This window comes from Tenrec ecaudatus, chromosome 6 (genome assembly GCF_050624435.1).
Source record: "Tenrec ecaudatus isolate mTenEca1 chromosome 6, mTenEca1.hap1, whole genome shotgun sequence".
Taxonomy (NCBI): Eukaryota; Metazoa; Chordata; class Mammalia; order Afrosoricida; family Tenrecidae; genus Tenrec; species Tenrec ecaudatus.
This window is the reverse complement of record NC_134535.1, coordinates 39,446,877-39,474,331: the sequence shown is the minus strand read 5'-3', so window position 1 is coordinate 39,474,331 and position 27,455 is coordinate 39,446,877.

The window sequence follows — 27,455 nt, the reverse complement described above, 5'->3', positions numbered from 1 at the left end:
GGTTCATGAGGGAGAGAGGGTGGGGAAGGGAGGGGGGAAATGAGGAGCTGTTACCAAGGGATCAAGTAGAAATAACATATTTTGAAAATGATGGTGGCCACAAATGTACAAATGTGCTTGACCCAATAGATGGATGTATGGATTGTGATGAGTTGTACAAGTTCCCAATAAATTATTTTTTTAGAATATCCTCTTGTTTCACCCTGCCTATTAAATTAAATCTCAGGATCATAGCTCACTGTTCAACACTTGCTGTGCTTTAGCTTTTATTCCCATCTTTCTTGAATGTCTTAACTCCTACAGCCACAACCCGAAGTTAGTCACTTAGGCACCTAGTGCAATGCCTTAAATAGGATCCGTCCGAGAAACATTTATAGAACGATTGGATGAATGCCTCATGTAGAATAATATGTTGGAGGGTTTGAGTATGGAAATTAGAGAGAAGATTGGCATGATATTTGGGATTTTAATCAGGTAAACCTGGAATAAAGATTAGAGCTGAACAGGCAAGGCAATGTAACAGAAAAAGTATAAGACTAAGCATTAGAGATTTTTGACTTTACTCTAGATCCTCCATTTAAATACTGTGTGCTAGTAGATAACTTAATGTTATTCTGTTAAAGCTACTCACTATGATGCTGTTATAGGCTGTTGAGTCAGTTCCAATGCTAACTGCACTACATACAAGAAAATACTGCCCAGTCTTGTGCCATTCCTATCTTGTGGTCACACTGTGTCAATCAATCTCCTTGATGATCTTCCACTTTTTCACTGACCTTCTAATTTACGAAGGATGATGTCCTTTATCAAGGACTGGTGTCTTCTGGTATCATATCCACCCTTGTTTATAAGGAGCATCCTGGCTGTATTTCTTTCAATACATTTGTTTGTTCTCCTGGTAGTCCATGGTACTCCACTTATAAATTAAAGGACTCCATTCTAAATTAAGACAATTGGAAGGTTTTTGGTTTGCTTTTCTTTTCTTTTTTTAATTGCATGAAGAGGAATTTGAAATAGAGAGATTTGTATATATATATATATATATAAATCACTTTATTGGAGGCTCTTACAACTCTTATAACAATCCATTCATCAATTGTATCAAGCACATTTGTACATATTCTCAAAACCTTTTCTTTCTACTTGAGCCCTTGGTATCAGCTCCTCTTTTTTCTCTCCTCCCCGTACCCTCCCAACCTCATGACCCCTTCATACATTATAAATTATTGTTTTCATATCTCACACCCTCCACCGTCTCCCTTCATGCATGTTTCTGTTGTTTGTCCCGTGGTGTGGTGGGGGAGGGGTGCTATATGTGGATCACTGTAATCGGTCCCCCCTTTAGAGAGATGCTCTTAAAGCAGTGTCTCTGAAGGACTTGATTGATGGTGAAGGGAATTAGGAAAGAAAAGCAATGTAGAGATAAAAAATAATTTTGGAGTCACTGTATTGATCAAACTTTGCAATGATGATGCTTAGAAGCACAAAGGCAGCATTAAAAATGAAACAGAAGAGAGAGGATGGGAGCAACTCTATAAAGACAATTTGTAAGATTTGTATCCAAAGGGAGGTAGAAGGTAGAGAACAAGGACTCCAGGAGCAATCTGTTTTCAGTTTAGTAGACAGAAAATTCCTTGTAGTAATGCAATACTAATTAGTTAGTGAATATTGTGTTGTAATTATTGTTAATAAATAAATGCATTTTTTAAAACGTAGTATATTCAGAATGAGCAGACAAATTTCTCCTCTTCTCCCATCCTCTATCCCACCGCTGGATATCCCACCCAAGCAAAATGACTTTGAATGGTCAGTTATTAACCGACTTCCTTTCCCACCACACTGGATTAGAAAACTTCTGCTAGATCTTAAACGCAGTCAGAGCACTTCTATAACCACATCAGTCTTGCATATATATTCCTTTGAAAATATGACTACATTTTGGATTTTTCAGAGAAGAAATGAAAAAAGATGAGGGGCTATAATTGCAACATTAACCTTCTCTCCATCATGCGACTGTTCTAGGTGCCCTACAACGACCGCCACTTTCAACCCTAGAACCGGGTCAGTAGCAAAGGTTAAATGTATGTACTAGATTGTGTCTACCCAAAAAGTTCATGTTCCAAATTCTAATTTCTATGCCCGTGGTTATTATCCCAGTGATTTTTTTGTTATGTTAACAAGCTACAATTAGTGCAGGGTGTATTTGGAGTCCGGCTTTTTCAAAATATTTTTAAAAAGCAGAGTAAGGCCAAACATGAGTGGGGCCAGGAGGAAAGTAAAAGGAAATAGAAGAAAGAATGGGGAGGCAAAGGGCATTTATAGAGGTCTAAATATAGGCATGTGCAGGTGTAAATACATTTATATACCATGATAGGGGAATAGGTCTAGGTATATATAGATATTTATGAAGTATTATGGCAGTAGATGGACATTTGGCCTCCACTCAAGTACTCCCTCAATTCAAGAACAATTTTTTTCTACTACTATGGCACTCTGTGATGTTCACCTTCCCTGACATGATCGTTAAAGACAAAATGAGTGTATAACCAAATGTGGCGAAGAAGGCTGATGGTGCCCGGCTATCAAAAGACATAGCATCTGGGGGTCTTAAAAGCTTGAAGATAAACAAGAGGCCATCTATCTCAGAAGCAACAAAGCCCACATGGAAGAAGCACACCAGCCCGTGCGATTATGAGGTATCAATGGGATCAGGCATCAAAGACAGCAAAACAAATCAAACAAACAAAGAAAAAGCATAACAGTGGGAATGAGGCGGAGGGCAGAGTGCAGACCCACAACCCATCAGTAGTCAATTGGACATCCCTGTCAGAAGGCCACAAGAAAGAGAAATGCTAGTCAGGGTGCAGTGTAGCACTGACAAAACCCACAACCTTCCTCTAGTTCTTTAATGCTTCCTCTCCCCTCCCTCCCCACCTCCCGCCCCTGACTACCATGACCCCAATTCTATCTTACAAATCTGGCTAGACCAGAACATGTATACTGGTACAGATAAGAGCTTGTAACCCAGGAAATCCAGAACAGATAAACCCCTCAGGACCAATAAGGGGAGCAATAATACTAGGAGGATAAGAGGTGGGGGGGAGTAAGGGGGAACTGATCACAATGATTGACATAGGCCCCCTCCCCGGGAGACAGACAGCAGAAAAGTGGGTGAAATGAGACAGCGGTCAGTGTAAGACATGAAAAAAAAAAAAAGAATAGTTTATAAATTATCAAGGGGACATGGGGAGTGAGGTGGGAGAGGAAAAAATGAGGAGTTGATGCCAGGAGCTCAAGTAGAAAGAAAATGCTTTGAAAAAGATGATGAGAACATATGTACAGATGTGTTTGACACAATGGATATATATATATATATATATATATATATATATATATATATATATATATATATATATATATATGGATTGTGATGAGATGTAAAAGCCCCCAATAGAATTTTTTTTTTAAGAAAAGAAGCAGATTAGGGTGAGCAAGCTAGCAGGAAGTGAAGCCTCAGACAGACTACCCTGGAAGCGAGCTCCAAAGAGACCACAACCTTCCTTTATAGTCAACAGGTCAACACAGAGAGAAACCTTTCCCACAGAGCAGTAGTGGGGAGCCTTTCTTCCTCCAAGAGGCATTTGGATATTTGTAAAATTATTTGCAGGTCATACAAAATCATCAACTTAAAAATTAGCCTACTATATTTGGTTAAACATTTCATTTACTCACCCTAAAACAGAAAAAGAGGAAAACCATCAATGTGATGGACCGACAGTGGCTGCAAAAATGAGCTCAAATACAACAAAAAGTTTGAGAATGGCACAGGCCCAGGCGCCATTTTATCTGATCGTTCACAGGGTTGTCAAGGGTTGGAATGGACTCGGTGGTACCTAAGGACAATGCGGTAGCTAGAACTGATTCTTTTAGGTAAGCATGTCATGTTAGCTAGTGTTGATTATTTCCCAGACCTGATTCATAACCAATGGTGCTTAAGGAAAAAGTTCATGTTGCACTGAAAGCATATGCCAAAAACAAGGATCCAGGAATTGATGGAATACACACTGAAATGTTTCAACAAGCTGATGAATTGAATCACTGGGAGCATTCACACATCTATAACAAGAAATCTGGAAGACTGCTAGTTGGCCAACTGATTAGAAGAAATCCATATCTGTATCTGTTCCAAAGAAAAGTGAACCAACAGAATGCTCAAGTAATAGAAAAAATATCAGTAATATCACATGCAATTGAAATTTTACTTAAAATCATCCAACAATGGTTAGACAGTCCATTGAGCAGAAACTTCCAGAGATTCAGGCCAGATTCAGAAGAGCACAGGGAACAAGGGATATAATTGCTGGTGTAGACAGATCTTGTCTCAAAGCAGAGAATACAAGATAGTTGTTTACTTCTGTTTTATTGACTATGCCAAAGTATTCAACTATGTGAATCATAAAAACTACAGACAACTTTGAGAAGAATTGGAATTCCAGGACACTTACTTGTGGTCGTGGGAATTTGCACATGGTTCGATGGGCAGTAGTGTAACTAAAACAAGGGAATACTGCGTGGTTTAAAATCAGGAAAGGTGTGCTTTAGAGTTATCTCCTCTCCCCAGACTCATCCAATCTGTATGCTGAGCAAATCATCAGAGAAGCTGACTAATATGAAGAAAATGTGACATCAGGATCAGAGGAAGACTTATTAAACACCCACAATATGCAGCTGATGCAACCTTGCCTGCTGAACGTGAGGAGGACTTGGAGAACTTGCTGATGAAGATCAAGGATGGCAGACTTCAGTATATATTACAATTCAATATTAGGAACCCCAAATACTCACCAGTGGGAAAACGGGTAACATTATCATAAATGGAGAAAAGTTTGAAGTTGTCAAGGATTTTGTCTTGCTTGGATCTACAATTGATACTCATGGAAGCAGCAATCAAGAGATCAAAAGATGTGTTGCATTAGGTAAATCTCATTGCACAAGACCTCTTTAGAATATTGAAAAACAAGTATGTTATTTTGAGGACTAAGTATCCCTCATCCAAACCATGGTATTTTCCATTTACTCCAATGCACAAGAAATAAAGTTGGACATTCAGTAAAGTAAACCAAAGAATAATCAATGCATTTGAATTGTGGTGCTGGAGAAGAATATTCAAAGTGTCATGGACTGCTGAAAGGATAAAGCAATGTGTCTTGGAAGAAGTAGGGTCAAAGTGCTCTTAGAGACAGGGATGGCAAGACTTCATCTTACATACTTTGGGCATATTGTCAGGTGAGACCAGTCCCTAGAGAAGTACATCATGTTTGTTAAAGAAGGGGGGCAGTAGAAAAGAGGAAGGCCCCCAAAGAGATGCTGCATATATATATAAAATAGGACTCGTGTATATATAATATACATGACTGTATATATGTATGTATGTGTGTGTGTGTGTGTGTGTGTGTGTGTGTGTATATATATAATAGGGCTCAAACAGGCACCATGGTGAGGATGCAGGAGTGTGCAGGATTTCATTTGGTTGTGCTAAATGTCACTGTGGGTCAGAACCGACTTGGTGGCCCCTACCAACAACATACAGTGTCCGTGAGCTGGACATTCCCTGCCCTGCCCTACAGCCTGAACCCTGAATTCAGACCTTTAACCTCATAAGCTGTGAGAAAATAAATTTCTCTTCGTTAAATCAGTCTACTTGTAGCATTTCTGTTATAGCTACACTAGATACCTAAGACAGCATTGTTTTGAAAAGGAGATGCAATAATGGGAGGGGACTTAGTAATTCATTGATATTTTGTAGCTTATAAAAAGACTTGTTAACATGCTCTTATTAAATCCAGTAACACTAGTCGCGTGTGACTTTAAACACTTGAAATATAGCAAGTGCCAATTGAGATGTGCTAAAATATAGAATAAAAAAAACAAATTAATTACCATGGAGTCCATGACTCAGAGAGACCCTACTGAACAGGGTATCACTGCCCCCTTGAGTTTCCAAAACTAAAACTGTAGCTCTTTAAGGGAATAGAAAGCCCCATCTTTCTCCGGGGAAGCAGTTAGTTGGCTTGAACTGTTGACCTTGCAGCTGGCACTGAATTTCAAGGACTTAGCATTTAAAATGAAAGAGTGTAAATGATAGATTAGACAACACTGCTTTAACTATAACATTTTTAAGAGTCAAGGGCTCGGTACCATGACACGGAAGACGTCAAGTGCCAAAATTTCTAAATATTTTCCATTCAAATGATCTCTTCCTTCTAGACCTAAAACCAAAACCGAAATGAAATCCACTGCTTTCCATTCATTCCAAATCCTAGCAACTCCACGTAGTTTCTGAGGATGTGAATCTTTATGAGAGCAGATGGCCTCATCTTTCTCCCATGGAGTTTGAATCGCTTGTCTGCGGGCTCCCAGTCCAGCTGGGCATCCGGGACTCCTTCGCCTATAATCGAAGCACCCCTAGTCAGGTGTGCTTGTTCTCTGCAAGTGTCCCTCTTCTAAGATAACTTCCTTGTCCCTTTCGCACACTCCAGGTTCTAAGGAATATGTAGCTTCGCTGATTCTGTATATATGTTTAATAGTATATGCTGTTGTCTTCTTTGTTTCTTTTGTCTCTTCTTTATCTCCTCTATTATCTTCTTTAATTCTTTCACCATTAGACTGTAAAAACCTAGAAGACTCTCCAGGGGTTTTCTCTATAGCTCTACATTTTGTCTCATGTCCTTTGGACTTGTTATTAGGAGAAAGAAGTCCCTGGAAATGGACATTATGTTTGGTAAAATAGAGAGCCGGTGACAAAAATGAAGTCCATCAAGGGGACAGGTTGACACTGTGGCTGGACCGATGGGTTGATTATAATGTGGGAGGGTGCAGAGTTTTCTGTCTTTTTGGCGCAGGGTCGCTATGAGTTGAAATGAAAGGCACCTGACAAAAACAATAATGTGTCCAAAGTACATGAGATGAAATATATATATAAAGCCCATGGATCTTGTCCTTAATGCTTTCACAGTCTAGTGGAGAAAAAGATAAAGAAGATAATGCTTATACGGCATATACTATGAGACAGAGGCACAGGAGTATTTGCTTAGCACATTGCACCAAAACAAAACAAAAAACCCAACCTCATTGTGACTGAGCATCAACCACTGCTCCACTGGCACACTACAAGACCTCAGTACGTATTTCTTCTCTCTCTTTTTATCCCATCTCGAATTAGAAATGAGAGCTAAAACAGAAGAAGAGCTACAATAGCTGAAAGAGAATGTATAGAGCCTTTGGGAAATATCTTGTTCTCTGGGATTTAAGAGATTTTTCTCCCCCAAAGGGGGAGTAGACGACAGTAGCAAAGGCTCCAAAGATATCGATTTGAATAAGAGTAAAAAACTGGTGTTGGAGTTGGGGTTGCATTATTTAATATTCAAACTTCAGATAAAACAGCGTAGAACAATTTTTCCAATGGCATCCTCATTTTAAAGCATGTTAAATCTCTGTTTTCTGTGTAGATCTTACAAAGTCTTCAGGAAATTACAAGATTTGTTTATCAAATGGTGCCGCCAAATCTTTGAAGGCTGGCAGATGCCTAAGGTGAATGCATGAGATTCCAGGGAACAAAATGAGTGGGCTAATTCTCCTCTCAGTAAATTCCTCTAAAAAATCCCAAAGCAAACAGTGACGTCTGTGATAATCGATTGATGAACTCTGAATGCCAATAAAGCACATGGGAGAAGACTCAGGGAGGCCCTGGGAGGTTGCCTGTGCTAAAGCCATTGTCATTTGCCTCCTAGAGAAGGCTAAGTAAGCCTTTCAATAGATAGGGCTTCAGCAGTCAGTAAACACACCTTTCTTTCTTTAAGGGCTGTCTCTACCTGTGAGGTCTGCATCCTCAAAGCAATTGCCCAGATGGAATTCTGAGAATCGAAAATCAACCTTCGCAGGGAAGTCCCCACTCTCAAAATACCTTTGCTGAGAAGTAAAGTTGGACATTCCATAGAAAGCACTAGCAATGCAATACTGCCTGGCAAGTCCTTCTTGCCTGATGGTGCAAATGGTTAGGAAGTGCAATGCTTCGCTGCCAACTGACAGCTGATGCAGAGGCTGGGAGTCCACACTCACCCAGGAGCTCCCTGGGAGGAACACACGGCAATCTGTCTCGGTAACTATTGCAGTTCCAGGACCCCTCTGGGAGCTTCTCCTTGGCCACCGCGGGTTGCTGTGAGTTCAAGTCAGCTCCGCAGCAATTACCACTGTAAAAATGCCATTTCATAGTCAGGACCAAAGTGTGGCAAATCTAGAAAGCACTGCCCTATACATACTGAGCATATTTCCATGGTATGTTGATATGAGTTGATATGACTGGCTCTCCTTCAGTCTATGGGACCCTGAAGAGCAGGGATCATGTTTTCATCTTTCTCTTCCAAGCATACAGATGCTCCTGAAATTCTTTTGAGCTACATTGACCTGCACAGGTAAGGTTCATGTTTGATCTAACTTGATCTAAGTGATTGCAGAGACATCAACTGAGAAAACAGCGACTAGCTTCCTCTGAATGTTTTCCCCCAATACCTCACCAGTTCCCAATCTGATAACCAGATCCAATAATTAAAGCTCTCAGCCAACAAGTGTTTACTGAGCACCTACTCTGTGCAAACAGAAGCAAACAGAAGGTCCTTTGGTCTCATGATACAATTCTTATTCCACTAAGATTCCCATGAGGTCAACTGAGATCTCCCTGGAGCCTGAGATCATGCAAACTTGCCCTTCATTATCACCATGGCCAGCTGAACCTGTGAACCTGTGTGCTGAGGAGATGGATGTAGAAGGAAGAAGACAGGAAGTGGCCACGATGCAGTCTTAACCCAAGAAATCTGGGTAAAACAAGAGTTGCTGGAAGTTGGCTGGGTGAAGTGTGTGTTAATTAACTGCCAGCCAACTGGTTCAGAGAAAAGCTCATAATTAATGAGTCATTAGAAACACGAAATAATCCTGAGCCATGCAGCAAGCCCAGAAGCAATCTTCCAGTTATGCGGCTGTGCTTAAATGCAAGGTTAATTTCTGAGGGCTTGCCGTTTGTAATAGGACTGCGGTGAATCCTGATGAATTGATGAATGTGATCGTGTATCGGCTATTACACAAGCCCTCCCCTGAGGAAGTGCATCATCCTGAGAGCAACTCCTAACAAGCAGCAATTAAGTGTAACTGTATCTTGTCACCAGGAGAGAGGTGAGAAAGTGTGTGTTTCGGGCCATGTATGTCTCTCTGTGTGTGTTTATAAATAGTGAGAAAGGAGAGACAATAAGTATCTATTTTAAGACCAGGTGGCCTAGGGAACCACACTCTGCTCTCAAATCCAGACACTGTCTCCCGTAGTAATACTTCCGAAATCCCACCGCCAGGGAGTGACTGGCTTCCTGCAAGCTCTAACTTTGCAGTTGACCTTGAGGGAGGAAAGCAATGGGTCCTAGTGACGGTCCAACAAAATCCCTGTTCTCCACCTCAGGATTCTGACCAAGGCCCTTCTCAGCCCTATTGCGTCAGGAGGGAAACAGCACAATCCAGCCATTGTTGGTGTTATTTATAGCTTATTGTTTAAAAGAATTGAAAATGACTGCCCGCTTTGTGGCAAACTTCAGATCTGCATGAAGTTGACAGGTATTTTCACGGGAGGAGATTTTTTAAATTCAATATATTATAGACTGTTCTGGAGAGATATGGTCAACCAAAAACCCTGCCTTTCTGAGATTATTTTTCACATGGGTCCTTCCGATCCTGATATGAACCAGAGTAACTTTGATAAAAGGCTAGCGTTTGTTTTCCAACTAACACTCACCTTTTATCATATGATGCTTAAGAAAATAAAATTTCAATGATTCCTATTGTGATCATTCTCTGATTTCAGCACAATCTCTGTCATGCTAACATATTTATACAAAAGGCAAATGAGGCATAATTGGTATCTCAGGATCCAAGTATAACAGATGTCATCAAATTATATATACATTTAACACTAGGCACCCATACCCCAAGTCAGCCAAAGCTACATTCATGAGTCTTTACTTGTAGAACGTCTTTCTTCAGGAGTCCCCGGATGGGGAAGTCAGTTAACAAGATCTTCTGCTAACAGAAAGGTCAGTCCAGTCAGAGGGGTCTGGAAAGAAAGACCTGCCCGTCTTCTGAAAAGCAGCCGTTGAAAACTCTCTGACCTTTTCTCTTCAAGGCAGCTTTCAGCGGTCCAGGCAGTGGTACAGATGTTTGTGAAGACCTGAGAGGCAAGACCATCATCCTGGGAGTCAAGCCTAATAACACAATCAAAATGGTCAAAACCAGCATCTAAGACAAGGCCTCATTCCCTACCCTCTCACCCCCTCTCATGCCCATCTGCAGGCTTTCACCTCCCCCTCCCCACAGCCTCACCAGCAGAGTCTTGATTCACGGGCAGCTCAAGGACAGAATGGTGACGCACTCCCAAACGACAGCATCTCAGGGGACAGCTGTGATGGCTGAGACGCGGGAAGGCATATGCCATTGGATTTTCTTTCTTGTAACTGCTTTAGCCGATGAAACTCCCTGTCCTCCAGTGCATTTGGGCATATAATGACCCTATAGGGCAGGATAGAGACACCCAAGTGTGTTCTGAGGCTGACATTTCTCCATGGAATGAGTGGTGGAGTCTAACTGCTGGTCTTGCTTGCAGGCTGGCAGATGTGTGACCTACTACCCCACCAAGGTTCCTCCAGTCACTGACAGGCAAACTTGATTTAGGGTCCAGGGAAGTTGAGCTTCAGAAGAGACTCGACGGCAGACAAGAGAACAGGGCTTAGTCGTTCACTTTTCTCAAGTTTGTTGGTGTGACAACACTCCTTGGGGCAGTGGACAGCGCTGGGGCATAGGAGAGCTGAACACTGGGCTCTGGGATGCCACCTCGCATACAAAGCACCAGGGGCGGGTGGACTGTGGAGAGCTGTTCCGCTCTGCACACCCCTGGGCCCACCGTGCATTGGCATGGACTCAATAGCAATGAGTTTGGCTTGGGTTTGGCTATTACTCAGTAAAGAACGCCGCTATAGGTGACAAGAAAGATGGACACACTGGGACTCCTCCAGAGCCTGGAGTCAGTACTAACCTGTGCACTTGCCTGTGAAAGGTGACTTCAGAAAACTTTCCAAACTATCCGAAGTCACCGATGCATTCAGTTACATATCAAGGTACTACCACATTATTTGCTGTAAAACCAGGTAAGATTAAGTTCCTCTGGGTCTGAAAAAGGTCCCTCTATCAATCTGCCAAGCAGATAGCAGCTGTTCTGACTGCCTCACCTGTGTCTTCCAAATACCATCTGAAAGAGAACGAGCAGGAAATGCCCTTTCATACTTCTATTTACTGATTCTGCCAAACACTTGATTTGCCTCTGGGGGGCATTTCTAAAGACTTCGCTGAGAAAGATTTCAGGATTGCACCTGTCAAACCAGGTGTCTGGGGCTAGGCATTAGGCCTTCAGTCAAGACAACCTTCATTGCATGAACAGGCTAACACAGCAGGCTGGTTTCTGGGTTGAATTGAATGGTTTCAAAGTTTTCAGAAGTCACCCTTCACATGTTTTGCTTGTTTGCTATGGTTTTGCGTTTTCTTTTAAAAGTTTTATGCAGCTATTATTGCTGAACAGACGCGCTTCTGATCTTTGGCAAAGAGCAAATCCCACAGAAATAAAATCAGCATGAACAGAGTGACATTCTGCACAGCAAGGCTTGGCGCCATGTTGATTCATGGAGGAGTAGGAAGATACTCCAGCTTGATGGAGATGCGTGGTCCTTGCTTTGGTTTTGAAGTCAGTTACGGTTGTTACGAGTCGGTCTTGACTCAATGGCAGTGGGTTTGGAGAGTTCTGGTTTGTTGGAAAAGAAAGCTGTTACAACACTCAAAATTTAACTTTATCTATTAGAAGCTATTCTTTTGAAAAAGGGCCTTCAAAATCTTAGTATCCTTATTATGATTTAACATTACACCGATTTCATTAACTTTCACGTCCTATTTTCCAATTCACCTATTAGTCCTATTACATCCTCGGTCACCTTTGATATCTCACTTTGTTCTTCTGCAACACCCTTTATAATTCCACAGTGCCTCTTACCTCACAGCATACTGAAAACATCAGTTAATCAAATGACTCAACCTCCTGGGTGGGTAGAGGAACCCTATTAGTCTCATCTTAAAGCTGAGAAAAGCAGGTTTCCTGAGGGGAGGTGACTTACCAAGCAAGACAGCGGCAAAAGCAGACATGGCTTCCCAGTGTGTGATGTCTGCTTGTCTGCTTTCCCTAGCACAATATTATTATCCCCGGTCTCAATCTTCTCACAGCTTCATGTGCTATGGAGTCAAGACACTGAAGAGCAAGTCAAATTCGTCCAGTATTCCTCGTCCTGTTCTCTCTTCATTCCCCTCAACCCCCACCCCCGCTGAAAAAAAAATTTCCGTTGAAGAATGTCAAGCGCTTTGTCTCCATGATATGGCGTTGCTATGACAGAAATGTTGCCAGCAGATGGTTTGAACAAACACTAAAGTATTCTATCATGGTTTAGGAGGCGAATCATCTGTGACAGGCCAGGTTGACTAGAGAAACAAATACGGAGACACTCATATATGTTTAAGAAAGAGTTTTACATCGAAGAGTAATTTTACATTAAGAAAATGTCCCAACCCAGTCCAGATCAAGTCCCTACGTCTGATATTAACCCATAAGCCCAATACTAGTCAAAAAAATCATCTTCAGACTCACACAGTCACATGCAATGATGTAAACTGCAGGAAGATCAAAGGTCAGTGGGTGCAAACTCTTGTGGATCCAGTGGCAGGGGAAGCATCTCAGCCCAGCCACACATCTCCACATGGTTCCTTCAGCTCTCTGAGTGTGGCTCTTCAATCGAAAGGTGAGGCAGAGAGAGAGAGAGCTCTTGCAGGTCTCAGCAAGTCTCTGCATGTTAACAGGAAGACCAAGGCAGAGAGAAAGAGTGTAGAACCTTGCTCCAGAGAGAAAAGGGAAATTTCCCAGCATCCTCATGAGAAGGCCATGTACAAGGAGGCATCGGGCTGTGTGTGACCTACCAGGATAGACTCCACCCCTTCACTTAGTTATTAAGTTTACATGAAATTATGTAACTACCACATCATCTGTCTTTAGGGTGACAGCTGCAGGGAAGCCTTCCCTTCTGTTGATTCTGGTGTAAGGTCTTTACCAGTATCGTTCCCATGGTGTTTCTGAACCTGTAAATGTTTGTGGAAGCAGAGCTGCCTCTTTCCTCTGTGTGGGATCTGGTGGGAGGGCTAGCACTCTCAATGCTGAATCCATGGTACCACCAGGGCTTACAGAATTACATCAGATCACCACATAGAGCTAATTAATTACACCATACTGAGAATCGTGGAGACATATTTTGGGGGGACACAATTCAATCCGTAGCATGCTTCTCCCAAATATATCTCCCTGGGAAACTTGGCACCTAAAAGGGGTCCAGGGAGAAGTCACTCACATGTGATGACCATCAAAAGAAAGTAGAGATTACAAAGAGAAAGGGAAAATTGATATTGGTCTTAATCATACTAAGCACTACCGTCGATTGAGTTCTTGGGCTTATTCTATGAGCTGATGCCTATTTATTCCTTCTCATTTCATGCTGAGGACTGTGTGTGGGAGAATTGTTCTTGTGGCCACTTGAGAGCTGAGCAAAGTAAAGCTCACACAAGTGAAAGAGAATTAATTGTTCAAGGTCAGACAGCTAATGAGATGGGAAGTCTCCATTCTAATTCAGGCATTCTATCTCCCGAGTCCTCACTCTGAGCCAATTGACGATGTTCATCCCATTGTTTGCATGAGATGCCACCACCTGCTTTCCACCTTCGCAAACATATACAGCTCTGCCCACCACAGTGAATGGGAGAAACATTTGTCCCTGCAGGGTACATCACGCTGACCTTCTAAGGACTAGAGGATAGGAGTAGGAGCTGCATGTTTTTAAATTATTACCCCAAGATTGTAAGTTTATGAGGAATGACTATGTCTAGGTCTCCACCCACCCCTTATCTTCGAAGAGAACTCAGTACTAGACACACTTATTTCATATGTTGTTTTGCTCCTAATCCCTCATTAGATAACCTTGACATTTGGAGGATTCTTTTCAGTTTTGTTTCTGTTAATTCCATGTGGAACATCCATGTCTCATGGCACCTCTAGGGCATCTGCATAAATAATCGTGGTGGGTATGGGACTAGCAAGGACAGGGTGGAATCGTGGTGGGTATGGGACTAGCAAGGACAGGGTGGCATCGTGGTGGGTGTGGGACTAGCAAGGACAGGGTGGCATCGTGGTGGGCATGGGACTAGCAAGGACAGGGTGGCATCGTGGTGGGCGTGGGACTAGCAAGGACAGGGTGGCATCGTGGTGGGTGTGGGACTAGCAAGGACAGGGTGGCATCGTGGTGGGTATGGGACTAGCAAGGACAGGTGGCATCCTAGAAGAGGCATCATGGCTGGCTAGTCATAATCTGCCTCTTCTCTTTCTACTCATCTATTTGGAGAGTTAAAATAACCACCATCTTTTTAAAATATGTACATTGAATGTGGAATCCCGGATAGAGCAAACAAATCAAAATGTGCAACAACGAACCGAAGGTTGATAGTTTAAACCCGCCCAGAAACGTCTTGGAAGACAAACTTGGTGACCTCCTCTTAAAGGTCACAGCCTTTAAAACTTAAGTACATGTGGGGCCACAAGGAATCCGAATCAATTTGACGGCAATGAATGTTTTTGTTCTTGTTCTTGCTGTATTTGGTTATATTGAGTCTGGCACTTGACTCAGATCTTTATGGGCATTAACTTATTTACTTCCCCCAACCCCCACTCGGCACTAAGACGTTCCACACGGCTCTCTCATTCTCATCTGAAAATAAGGCAACAGAGCTGCAGAGACATTCGATGAGTTGCCGCGGTTTGAGCGGCACCAGCTTTTGCACAGGCATTTGACCCGGGCCATCTGACTCCGGGTCTCCAACGTGTGCTTTGTATGTTACTGTCTCTGCACTTTGGATTCCTGGAAAATAGTCTACCGACAAAGTCATTTATATATCGATATTCTTTTGCACACCATTTCAAAATCATGAAAGTTAAGGTATTATAGAGATGGTACAACTATCAAAAAGCAAATGCTAAAAACAAACCCCCCAACAAGGCTTTTTAAACAAACAGGATTTGGCGGCAACAAACGGTCTCCGGGCTGAGTTGTACTTGCAGCTGTGGAATGAAGTAGCCACAGAGAAATGCCTTCTGTGTCTGAGAAGGGAGAGAGAGGGATTCAGTCTTCTTTGCCCCATAAGAATGATCACAGGTGGGAAGAAGATGATTTGTTTATGTTTTCAAATTGACTCCAAATTCTCTGGAGGTGGAATCTACTCCTGAAGGGGGGAGCAGAAGAAAGGGGAGGAAGAGGATGAGAAAGGAAGATGAGAAAGGAATTCCAAGGATTGCAGATTTGTGGATTCACTCCATTAGCAACTCAAGAGATGGCTGGCAGGTGGGAAAGGGTTGATCTCCTTCATGGTTATCTTTTCTACCTTCTAAAAAACAAGATCAACTCCCAGAGAGCAGATGAAAGCTGCCAGGCAAGACAAGGGAGTTGTTTCTTGTGCCTATCAGATGAAAGAAGAGGAACCCCAGGAATCCTTTGTAGTTAGCTATTAAAATTAGTCTTTTTTTTTCTTTAACCACAAGCTCTAAGAGCAATCAGGCAATAAAAACCTCTGAGTGGTCAGGAAAACACAAAGTGTCGCCCCTGACTTCCTCTTCCTCTAAAATCAGCACCCCAAATGGTGCTGATTTGCCAAAAAGATCTCAAGACTGAGAGATGATGACATAAAGATACATAGAATGATATGTGGTCTGAGAAAAAGGGTGGAAGGTAAAGGGAAATGAAAATTGTTTGGGCTACTTCATCTCCAATCTTGACCTCACACCTACTACTAGCCCCTCTGTACCTCAGATCTGGGATTTGTACATTCTTGTCTCTGCACTTCTGGATTCCTTAGAATTCTGCGGGGCAGCAAAGGTGAATGTGGAGGAGAAATCGACGTGGAGGCAGGGAGGACCAAAAAAAAAAAACAGAAACTAGAAGAGGAGACAAGAGGCAGATAAAGGAGAAACGTCGAATAACAGCTTGCAGTACAGTTTCCTTGTCTCAGAAGCTTTTTCCAGCTAATTGGGAAAAGTCCCGGATGTCTCCTGAACACTTGGGTTTCAAAGACAATGAAAGGCAACCCTAATCCTAACCAATAAAAAGGATAGGGAACTGAGATAATGGTGTAAACAAATAATGACTATCTAAACCAAACGCAGGAACATTCGGGACATTTTTGGCGGCACTGGGCTACTAGCCGCATGATCAGCAGGTCCACATCACCAGCTGCTCTGTGTGAGCAAGATGAGGCTTCCTGCTGCTGTGACACCCCCAGGAGGAGTCCTGCGACCACAGGGCTGATTTTAGTCAGAATGCACTCAATGTCCATGAAGCAAGTGTTTGGGTAAATCTTCCTTCCAGGTAATTCTCCTTAGGGAACTGTGATAGGGTGTGTTCTCTAGAGAAGCTAACCCAGTGACTCTTGTATGTGCGTGCGTGCGTGCGTGCGTGTGTGTGTGTATAAAGATTTACAATCGAGAGAGGGCTCACACCATTGTAGAAGTGGCTACGTCCAGTTCATGTCCCTGGGTCAGATCTAAGCTGAAGGCTTCTCCTGACTCATGTGGCTGCAGTGGCTGATGAACAGGAAGTAGGAAAATGAAGCAGGAAGACCCCAGGCTGGTGAATGCAGAGCTAAATGAATCTGAGGCCCGCCAAATGAATCCAAGGTTGACAGTCCACTGATGTCTCTTGGGATTGGGCAGGCAGGTCCATGAACCAGATTCAGACCCAGTAGAAGTGATCTAGCTTCCCCACGGTCAGTCTCCACTAAGAGTAGGCCATATACCTCCATGAAACCTCTCAATTGATTCAAGGCTGTGACAAGATGAAGGAGGTGGTTCTCTATCCTATTCTTCCCACAACTGCTTGGCTGCTTCACCGAAGCAGTTAACCACATGATGTTAGATCATATCATGGGAGAATCCTGGCCCAGCAAGCTGACACAAAGCCCAACTATCATAGGAAACTATGGGATAGAGTAGAGCTGCCACCGAGTTCCTGTTAGGTTTCTCTCTCCGGCCTAAATTTCAGCCTCGGTCCTTGGCTCCGTGCAAGAAAGATTTCACGCCGAAGCCAGGCTCATGATCCAAGTGAATTTAATGAGAGTTAAAAGAAGTTTCAGGTTTTACGCGGCACCCATAGGATTCCTTTGACCATGCGGCCTGGCAGAGACTGCTCCGGGTCACGCAAGGATCGCTCTCCTCCCACGAAGATCACCAGCCAAAAAGCTCCTCTCCCTTCCTGTCCCTGCCTTTTCAAGGGTTCCCGGGGGAGATGTGGTGAACGACCCCAGGTCGATCCCATTGGCTGAATTGCAGTCACCTGGCCCAGGTGGGCTGCTCCAGGTGTAACGCCCATCTGGGCCCACCGGCGGGAAAATCCAGCTTTGCCCTTTGCTGGCTCTCTCCTGGGCATGCGTAAATGGACATCCCAATTCCCTAGGTTAAGCTGCCTAACATTCCCAGCCATGTACATTATTACGGAAGCAGATGACCACATATTGCTCTCCTGAACAACTGCCCTTGTGGCAAGCAGCCAAGAACTTTAACCACTGTGCCACCAGGGCTCCTACGTGATGACCACATCTTAATGTCAATTCGTTGTTGTTGTGAGGTATTATTCAGTGAGTTCCAACTCATAAAACCCCAGTGTACAACAGAACAAAACCCTGCCCAAACATGCACCATTCTCACGATTGCTATGTTTCAGCCCGTTACTACTAGGTCTTCCTGCTCTGGGTTTTTTGTTTGTTTTGCTGGCCCTCTATTTACTGAGCGTGATGTCCTTCCTAATAACATATCTTAGATAGGTGAGACAAAATCTTGTCATCCTCCCTTCTAAGGAGCATCTTGGTTGTGCTTCTTCCAATAAGATTTCTTCGTTCTTCTGACAGCTCATGGGCATTTTGATATTCTTCAGCCACACCATCATTCAAATGAATTAATTCTTCTGCAATCGTCCTTAATCATTTGTCAAGCGCCCACATACATATGAGGTAATTGAAAATATCATGGCTGCTTGGGTCAGGCATTCAGCAGTCTTTCAAGTGGCATCTTCACTCTATTAATTCAAGAACTCAGATTCACTGTCATTGAGTCAATGCTAACTCATATAGACACCCTGTGGGTTTCTGTGACTGTAACTGTTCACTGGGGTAGAAAGCCCAGTTTTTCTCTTGTGGAGTTGCTGGTGGTTGTGAACTGCCAACTATGCAGATTGGAGCCCCACACATAACCATGACACCACCAGGCCTCTTCAAAAAGTCTTATATAATAGAGATGCCCATCCTTTGATTTCCTGATGGTGCTCCCATGAGCACTGATTGTGAATCCAAGTGAAATACACTCCTTAATAATTTCACTCTTTCTCCACTTGTCCTGATGTTTTAAAAGTTGTCTAGTTGTGAAGAATTCAAGGTTATAGCATCGACTGGTTGCATGTTGTTAATGAGCCTCCATCTAATCTTGATGCTATGTTCCTCTTCTTATAGCCAACTTCTCCTATTATTTTCTCTATCTATAGACTCAATAAACAGAGTGAAAGGATACAAACCTGATACACACCTTTCCATTTTTGAGAGGAGCTAAGACCAAGGGCTCAATGGAAAGTAAATGTCTAGAAGAGAAGGATGGCAACATATGTACAAGTACACTTGATACAAATGATTATCAATTGCTATGAGTCCCCAATAAAGGGATCTTTTAATAAAAATAAAATATCAAGTAAAAAATTAAAATTTTAAAAACTGTCAGTATTATCACATTCTCTTCAAAATGGCTCTTGGTCTATGCAAAGGGTCCACATGAGCATAATCTAAGTGTTCTGAAATTGTCATTCTTCACATGTTATCCATAGTTTATGATCCACACAGTTGAATGCATTTGCATAGTACATTAAACAAAAGTAAACCACCTTTTCTATACTCTCTGCTTTGAGCCAAGATCCATCTGGTGCCAGCAATAATGTTACTCAGGCCACATACTCCTCTGAATCCAGCTTGAAATTCTGATTGTTCTGTCAATGTACAGCTGACAATGTTTTTTAATTATTCCCAGCAAAATCTTACCTGTGTATGATATTGCTTGATAATTTCTGCATGCTAATGGGTCATTTTTCTTTAAAATGGGCAAAACTATAGATCTCTTCCAGTTACTTGGCCAAGTAGCTGTCTTCCCATTTGTTTTAGAATCGATTAGTACCTCCAGCACTGTATCAGTTTGTGAAACAATTTCATCAGTCTTCTGTCAATTCCTGGTGCCTTGACTTTGCCAATGCCTTTAGTACAGCTTGGACTTCTTCCTTTTACATCATTGATTCTTGCTCCTATGTTGCACCTGGAATAATTGCACATTGACTGATTCTTTATATTTCTCTTCACATCTTGTTGTGACGCTTCCTGCATCATTCAGAGTTGTGTGCGTACATCAGCATTGCAATTTGGTGCTTGAATTTATTTTTTCAGTTCTCTCTGCTCAAACATTTTCATCCCTTTGGTTTTTCTAACTCCAAATCTTTGCACATTGCATTGTAAACTTTATTCTGTCTCCTTAACCTGTTTTATGAAGTTTTCTGTTCAGCTCTTTTATTCCATGCATATTCACCACATATGTTGTTGAAAAATACATTTACATTGAATAAGTCATCTTTCTTGTAACATGTTTTCTTTGTCTAAATCTTCAATCTGTGAGTCTTTTTAAGAGGTTTTTTTTTTATTGGCACATAATCCACATGCCATCCACTTCAATGGTTCAATCATATTAAGAAAAGCTTGTGATCGTCAACACAATCAATTTTATAACATTTTCTCCTTTTTGTTAATCATTGCTATTCTCCCCTCACTTCCCCAAACTCCCTGTCATGCCCTTAGGTAATTGTTAATCCAATTACTGACTGAGACAGTTAGTTTATTGTGCCAGCCTGGCTGATAAACACAAGTGGAATTAATTGAAGGGCAGAGAGACAAATGGCTCAGGGAGCCTCACCTATCTTGTCTCTCGCTCTTTAATCATCAGACCAGTGTGCTTCTGCCTTGCTTGTTCTGTGCCTCAATTTACAGGGTACACTACCTGTGGGACACCTAGCCTGTGGACTGTGTCACTGTAAATTGAGGTCCTTTTAAGTCCACATGATTGGAATGTACATCTCTGGAGTTGGGGACTGACAGTTGGTGACCTGGCTGACGGCAGTTGGTGACCTGCCTGTGCTGATATAGCCTAGCTCTCTCTACAGAGGACTAACTGGTGGCCCTCAAGACTTAAAGGACTGTCAGTGTCTCACAACTCTCTCACGGGGGTGAGTTGCACTAAGCCATTTGTACTGCTTTAAAATTTAACTGTTCATTTCTTGTATTATATATCTATCTATCTGTATATAATTTAACAGTTCATTTCTATATATACATATACATATATATATATAATTACTAGCAATCTTGTTTTGTGTCTCTAGAGAAACCTGTCTAACACAGTGACTCTATGGACTTATCTATCCTGTATGTCATACACAGATAGAAAACATAAAAAACAAAATCAAGAGGGAAAAAAAACAGAGAAAAACCTGAATTAGTTAATTAGCTCATGAAAATTTATAAGAACCCCAATAACTAATTTACTTAATGATTGGTATAATCTGTGTGAGCATAACAAAGATAAGCATAGGATTCTCTTGGATTAGAGTAGAACTCACCCCATCATGAGACCTTTAATCAAGGCTTCCCAGAGAGGAAACCCGTGTTGGTACTGGGGTCATTGTAAAGCTGATAGGTGTCTAACAAGTGAGTAAGGGAAGCACAGGGGCCCTGGTGGCAGAGTGGGTTAGATATCGGACTGCTGACAGCAAGGTCCATGGTTTGAATCTACCAACTGCTTCACCGGAGATGCGACTTTCTGCTTTTGTAAAGATTATAGGCTTGAAAACCCAAAGGGGCAGTTCATTCTGTTCTATAGGCTTGCTATGAATCAGCACCCACTGCAGGACTGTGTGTATTGTGTTTGGGAAGGGAAACAAAGCATCCCAGGACACGGGCATATGTAATGAGAAGACCAGTAAAGGGACAGCTTTGTCCAGGAGCCTCATTCCATTCGATGAATATGCAATAACCAAATAATCGAGGAAGCCAGCTTGTTAAGAATTCCATAATGGAATGTGATCAGTGCTTTAAGAATGCTATATATAGTTAGCCAAAGTCCTGAGTGGTTAAAAGAATGTGGCAGCGTCTTTAAAAAGCAACAAACCTTGAATATAGGTCTGTGTGAAATCAGGAGCTGACACCAAATGCTCAAGCAGAAAGCAAATGTTTTGAGACTGATGATGGCAACAAATGTACAAATGTGCTCGACACAATGGATGGCTGGATGGATTGTGATAAGAGATGAACGAGCCCACAATAAAATGATTAAAAAATGTCTGTGAATTTAAATCCTGATTACCCCACTAGGATTGCATGACTTCAAGCAAAGTTATCAAATATCAAGTTCTCTGTCCCTGAGTTACCTCCTGTGCAAAAGACAACTTATTCAACTCAGGTCACGTCTTTCAGGCAGAGCTCTTGTGTGAATCAAGTCAGTTAATAAAGAGACACTATCTACATGAGTTCCAGGACTCAAAACTGTAGGCACATTTATAGGGACCTTGGGAGGGAAATGAAATAAAGTGCAAACCTGGCGGTTATGAGTTGAAAATCAACTCATACCACCTCTCACCAACAACAAAGTGAATCGCCATAAAGCCTCGCATGAATTGCTCTGCAGCAGTATTTATATTTCAATGTCTACAGGACAATGGAACTATAATTAGGACAAGTCAATATTTAGGGAACATCATTATTTACTGGAAGATTCAGTAAAACCTGGAGAAGACAATTAGGGGGAATCTTGGCAATCATCAGCCAGCTGAGTTACTGCTTATCAGGCATTTTAAAGGTTGAATAGCCATAATCACTTGCTTGACCTTGATTTCTAATGAGAATACTGAAGCCTAAGTGCGCATCAATCTTTGCCCAGCTGTGCTTGGTAACTAATTAATTTTTATAAGAGCTATGTCAATTAATTATATAGTAATACTTTGTCACTTCCAGTTGCCAATTTATCTCTGCCACAAACTATATCCAATTAGCCAGCTTATTTTATCTTCTTAAAAACACATAATCTGGATTTCTGGGAAGATGGCGGACCAGGGGACACCAGACAGGTCTGGTGGTGTCCAGGTAGCCGAGTGGTAGGAGTCTGGTGAGTGAAATAGTGCCCCGGGACAGCACCCCACCCCCACCCCATGCATTTGTCCTAAGCTGGGTCCTCGGTGATAGAGGACCCGATTTGTGGCACATCTCAGATCACTAGGCTGCCGACACCGCCGTCGACACTAGCTAGATTGGAACCCCAGACCGGAACCCCGTGCCCAGAGTCACGTGCCTGCTCTGCCGAGACACATGCACTGGTGGCAGGCCACCCTACAGCAGCTGCCCACTCGCAGGACCCCACTAGGAAAGAAATGTCCCTTTCTCATGGTTCCCCTCTCTCCACGGGTCAGCAATCTGCCCTTGTGCCCACATCCCTCACTCCATTCATCCAAGGTCTGGGTAACTGACCTGCAGGCCACCAGGGACTGCCTGGGTGACCCTCACGGGGGACCATCCACCCCAACTGCTGCCTGGGACCGCTCCACTGGCACCCTGTTTGCCAGGCCGCCCACCCCCCGTCAGCTTTAGCTCCGGAGCCACTCGGGCCAGGAACCTGTGCTGTGTACTTCCTGTGGGCGCCAGCCTGCAGCCAGAGCCCATCCCGCTTCTACCCGACACTGCGTTTCCACCGGAGCCACTCAGGCTAGCCTGTGCCACCGCGGAGCCCTGTGCCCGTGGCCCAGAGTGCTAAACCTGCCTGCCACGGGTGCCCCTTCCAGCGCTGACAGCCCCGGGCGCAGCAGTGGGCGCTCCTGCCTACTGGGAGCGCGAGCGACAGGGCTTTGCACTCCCACTGGAGCGGCTTTGCTCTCCCGGGCGCTGCGGGGATTCCAGCAGCCTGCAGCTCTGAGCTCCGAGCCTGCGGTGACACATCCCTCCCAGGGTGGAGGGCAGGCGCCATTGCCCGCTGTTTCCCATCAGAGCTGACCGATCCAGCTCCGGCCACGTCACGTCACTGAGGAGCCTGGCGAAAAGGAAAGCCTGCCTGGGAACCTAGGAGGCAGCCGTGTGGTCCCCGCCAGAGTCGTCTGTGCCCTCTGGCGGGCCTTCACCGCTGTGGTCCTGCGGGGTCCCCAATGCCAACTTCTAAGCCTGCCCCAGTCCTTCCCAGCCAGCATAGGAGGTGGGTGCTGCTGCCTGTGTCGCTCTCAGCACCCCTTGTGGCCCCAGTCTTTTCCAGCCGGTGCAGGACGCTTCTCCTTGTGTAGCCTGTGGGGCTTCTCCCGCCTGTGTAGCCTCTGCCCACAGGCTCAACTCTACAGGCCTTCATGGACCTGGGAGCACTTGCTGATCTGAAGAGCATTTCCCCCCACATAGGCTGGCACCAGAGCCCAGATCAGCACCACGTCCCGTGGCAGCGAGGCCTTGCCCACCTCTGCCTTCTATTAGGCATCACTAGAACTTGGAGGGAAAATCTTGTGCTGGTGTTTCTCTTTTCTTTCCTTTACTTTCTGCACCTTCTTTTCTCTCTTCTTTCTTCCTCCTTTTTCATTATTGCTGGTACTTCTCTTCTGCCCCATTTCTATAGGTTTTCCTTCTATTTTTTTCTCCTCCCACTATTATCACTTCTTTTCTCTCCTCTTTTTTAGATTCTCCTTCTTCTTCTCTCTCCATTTTTTCTTTAGTCTTCCAAATATTTGTTAGTTATTTTTTAATTTTTAACTTTAAAATTTTTTCTTTTTTATTACTAAATAAAAAAAGGACTGCTAAGGGTACTGTGACAGACCAGGTAAAAGCAGCCTGAGGGCACTCACTGAAGCTCCAGCCCCCACTCCAGGCACTGAAACATCTCACCACTGTGGGTCACTAAGCCTTCGGGGAAGTCTGCCTACACAGCAGTCTGACCCATCCTTATAGTAGGTCATAGGCAGTCACCTGAAAGAATCCTTAACAGTAACACAGATAAGGTTCCTCTGGCCTCCCAGAAACATGGGCCCTATGAAGGATTGAGGAAAAATCAACAGACCACATCACTCCCAACAACAACAAAAAGAGAGACAAGACATAGTATCCGAGCTAACGTCTCTCATAGAAGAAACAGATACAGATCTGCCACAGAAGGAAATCTTCAGAAGTCTGCTCATCGTAATACAGGAGCTGAGGGAAGTAACCCAGAATGAGGATGCAATGATAGAAGTGACAAAGTCCAAAATAGAGGGGATAGAGACACTATAGAGGAGATGAAGCCCACCCACCAAAGGGAACAGCAGGAGCTAACAGAGGAGGTAACAGAAGCCACACTACACGGTCACAGAATTTACGATTAGGCTTGAGGAGGCAGAGAACCATATCAGTGATCTTGAGGATACTCAGACAGACCTAAGCAAGCGAGGAAGACAGTCAAATAGGAAAATTAAAGAAACAGATGATAACCTGAGATCAATGAAAGATGCTATGAAAAGAATAATATTCGAATAATCGGTCTACCGGAGCAGAACACAACACACAAGTCTACAGCCAAGGTAGCAAAGGAATTTCTGGAAGAAAACCTTCCCACCCTAAAAAGGGAGAACCAGGCACTCATAGAGGAAGCAGAAATGACACCAGCTGACTAGACCCCAAGAAGAACACACCAAGAAATATCATAGTAAAAACATCCAACCTCGAGGAAACAGAGGAAATTTTACGAGCAGCAAGAGAAAGGAAGACAGTCACAAACAAAGGAGAGCAGGTAAGAATGTGCTCAGACCTATCAGCAGATACCATGAAGAGAAGGAGAGAATGGAGCAACATCATCCAAAAGCGGAAAGAAAAAAACACCTTCTCCAGAATCCTGTACCCTGCCAAGTTATCCATTAAGATAGATGGTGACAAAAGGCTCTTCCAGGACAAGGAAAGACTCAAAGAATATACTGCAAGACACCGACCCTGAGGAAGATACTAGATGACTCACTATGGCCAGAGGATCAACCTCCAACAAGAACAAACAGGAGACCACCATGTAGCCCATCTCCATGTAGAAACCAACATGCCATCAACAATTACCAGGACAACAGGGTCTCAGATGGAAAAGAGGACAAGATAGAAACTCTCCACTCAAGCACAGCACACTGATGTGAAGGGAGATAGGTAAAGACCCCAATCACAAAACAGGGTATGACAACTATGAATCCACAGATAGTGATAATAACTCTGAATGCCAATGGACTCAATTCGTACATTAAAAGAAAAAGGCTTGAGGACTGGCTTAGAAAATATAATCCATCAATCTGTTGCCTGCAAGAGACACATCTTAAGCACACAGAAAAAAATATGCTAAGAATTAAGGGTTGGCAGAAAGTTTACCAATCAAATTGTAACTCAAAAAAGGCAGGGGTGGCTATCTTAATCTCGGACAAAATGGACTTCAAGATCCAAACCATAAAAGAGACAAAGAGGGACACTACATAACGCTCAAAGGCTCAGGAAACCAAGAAGCACTTAGCATATTGAATATTTACACTCCTAATAATGGTGCAGTGAATTTCATCAAAGTACTAAAAAGATGATAAAAGAAATCACAGACTCAACAATCATAGTAAGTGATTTCAACACTCTTCTATCAGAGAAAGACAGATCACTGGGAAAGAAGCTCAGCAAAGAGGCCACAGAGCTAAACAATGTAATCAGGCAACAGGGCCTGATAGACATTTATAGAGCTTTCCATCCAAATGCAGAGGATTTCGCATTCTTCTCAAGTCCACATGGATCTTTTTCAAGAATAGATCACATGCTGAGTAAATTCAAACACATAGATATTATCCAGACATCTTTCTCAGATCACCATGCCATAAAGCTGGAGATTTATAAGAGGATGTCCAGAAAATCAAGGGCAACCAATTGGAGGACAAACAAAGATCTCCTGCGACATGAATGGGTACAGGCCGAGATTAGAGAGGATATTAGGAAGTTTCTAGAAACTAACGAGAACGAGAATACAACATATCAAAACTTATGGGACACTGTGAAGGCAGTTATCAGAGGTAGTTTGATATCATTAAATGCATATATGAAAAAAAGAGAGAGACGTGAGAAAGGAACTTACCTACCACACCACACCCAGAAGGAAGCTGAAGCAAAGGAAAGAGGAAGAACGGAGCAGAGCAGACCTGGGCCCGCCAAGCTCAGAGGATAATAACCCAGCTCAGAGCGCCCAATGTACAGAGAAGACCATATAGCCGGCCCCAGGGTGAGATGTGACATCCTGCACTGACCCAAGGCCCTACACGGGACAGCACCTGAGCCACAGTGGAGGATGTGTTACTGAGCTGACCCCACCACACTGAGGCAAAACACTGGGGGCATGCAATGGAGCGGTTGGGAGAAGCAGAGCAAGGAGGTCCAGAGGGAGTATAAAGGATAGATTTTGGGGCCAGCACGTGGCCCCTCATCAGACTTATCCGGAAAACACTCCTAAAGGTCAACAAGCAGACCTTGAACTACTAACAAGCAGGCCTTGAACTACTTTTGCTTCTTTTTTCCGTCTTTTTGTTCTGTTTTTCCTTTTAAATTTTGTATGTCAGTGGCTTTTTTGTTTGTTAGCTTGTCAGTGTTGCTATTGTCATCGCCATGTTCTTATGTGCCACTTTGGTGCTCTCAAAGCCATCCCCAATTTTATGCACATATTAATATATCTGCAGGTCCACCTAGATAAGATAGGCTAGACAAACAATGTGAGAAGAAAATAACGGGACCAATGGTCCTGGAGGGACATAACAGTGTGGGAGGTAGGAGAAGGGAGGAGATTTTGGTCAACCCAGGGACAAGGGAACAATGAATGATTCAAAGCCAGAGGTAGGGAGGGGATGGGAGGACTGGTAGGGAGTGACCAAGGGCAAGGTAACTGAGAGGAATTACTAAAACCAGAATGAAGGCTGAATATGGTAGTGGGACAGGAAGAAAGTATAAGGAAATAGAGCAAAGGAGTGGGAGGCAAAGGGCATACATAGAAGCCTAAATACAGACATGTACATATGTAAATATATTTATGATTATGGGGGAATAGACCTGTGTGCATATACTTATAGGTTTAGTAGTAGGGTAGCAGGTGGCATTGGGCCTCCTCACGTGCATAC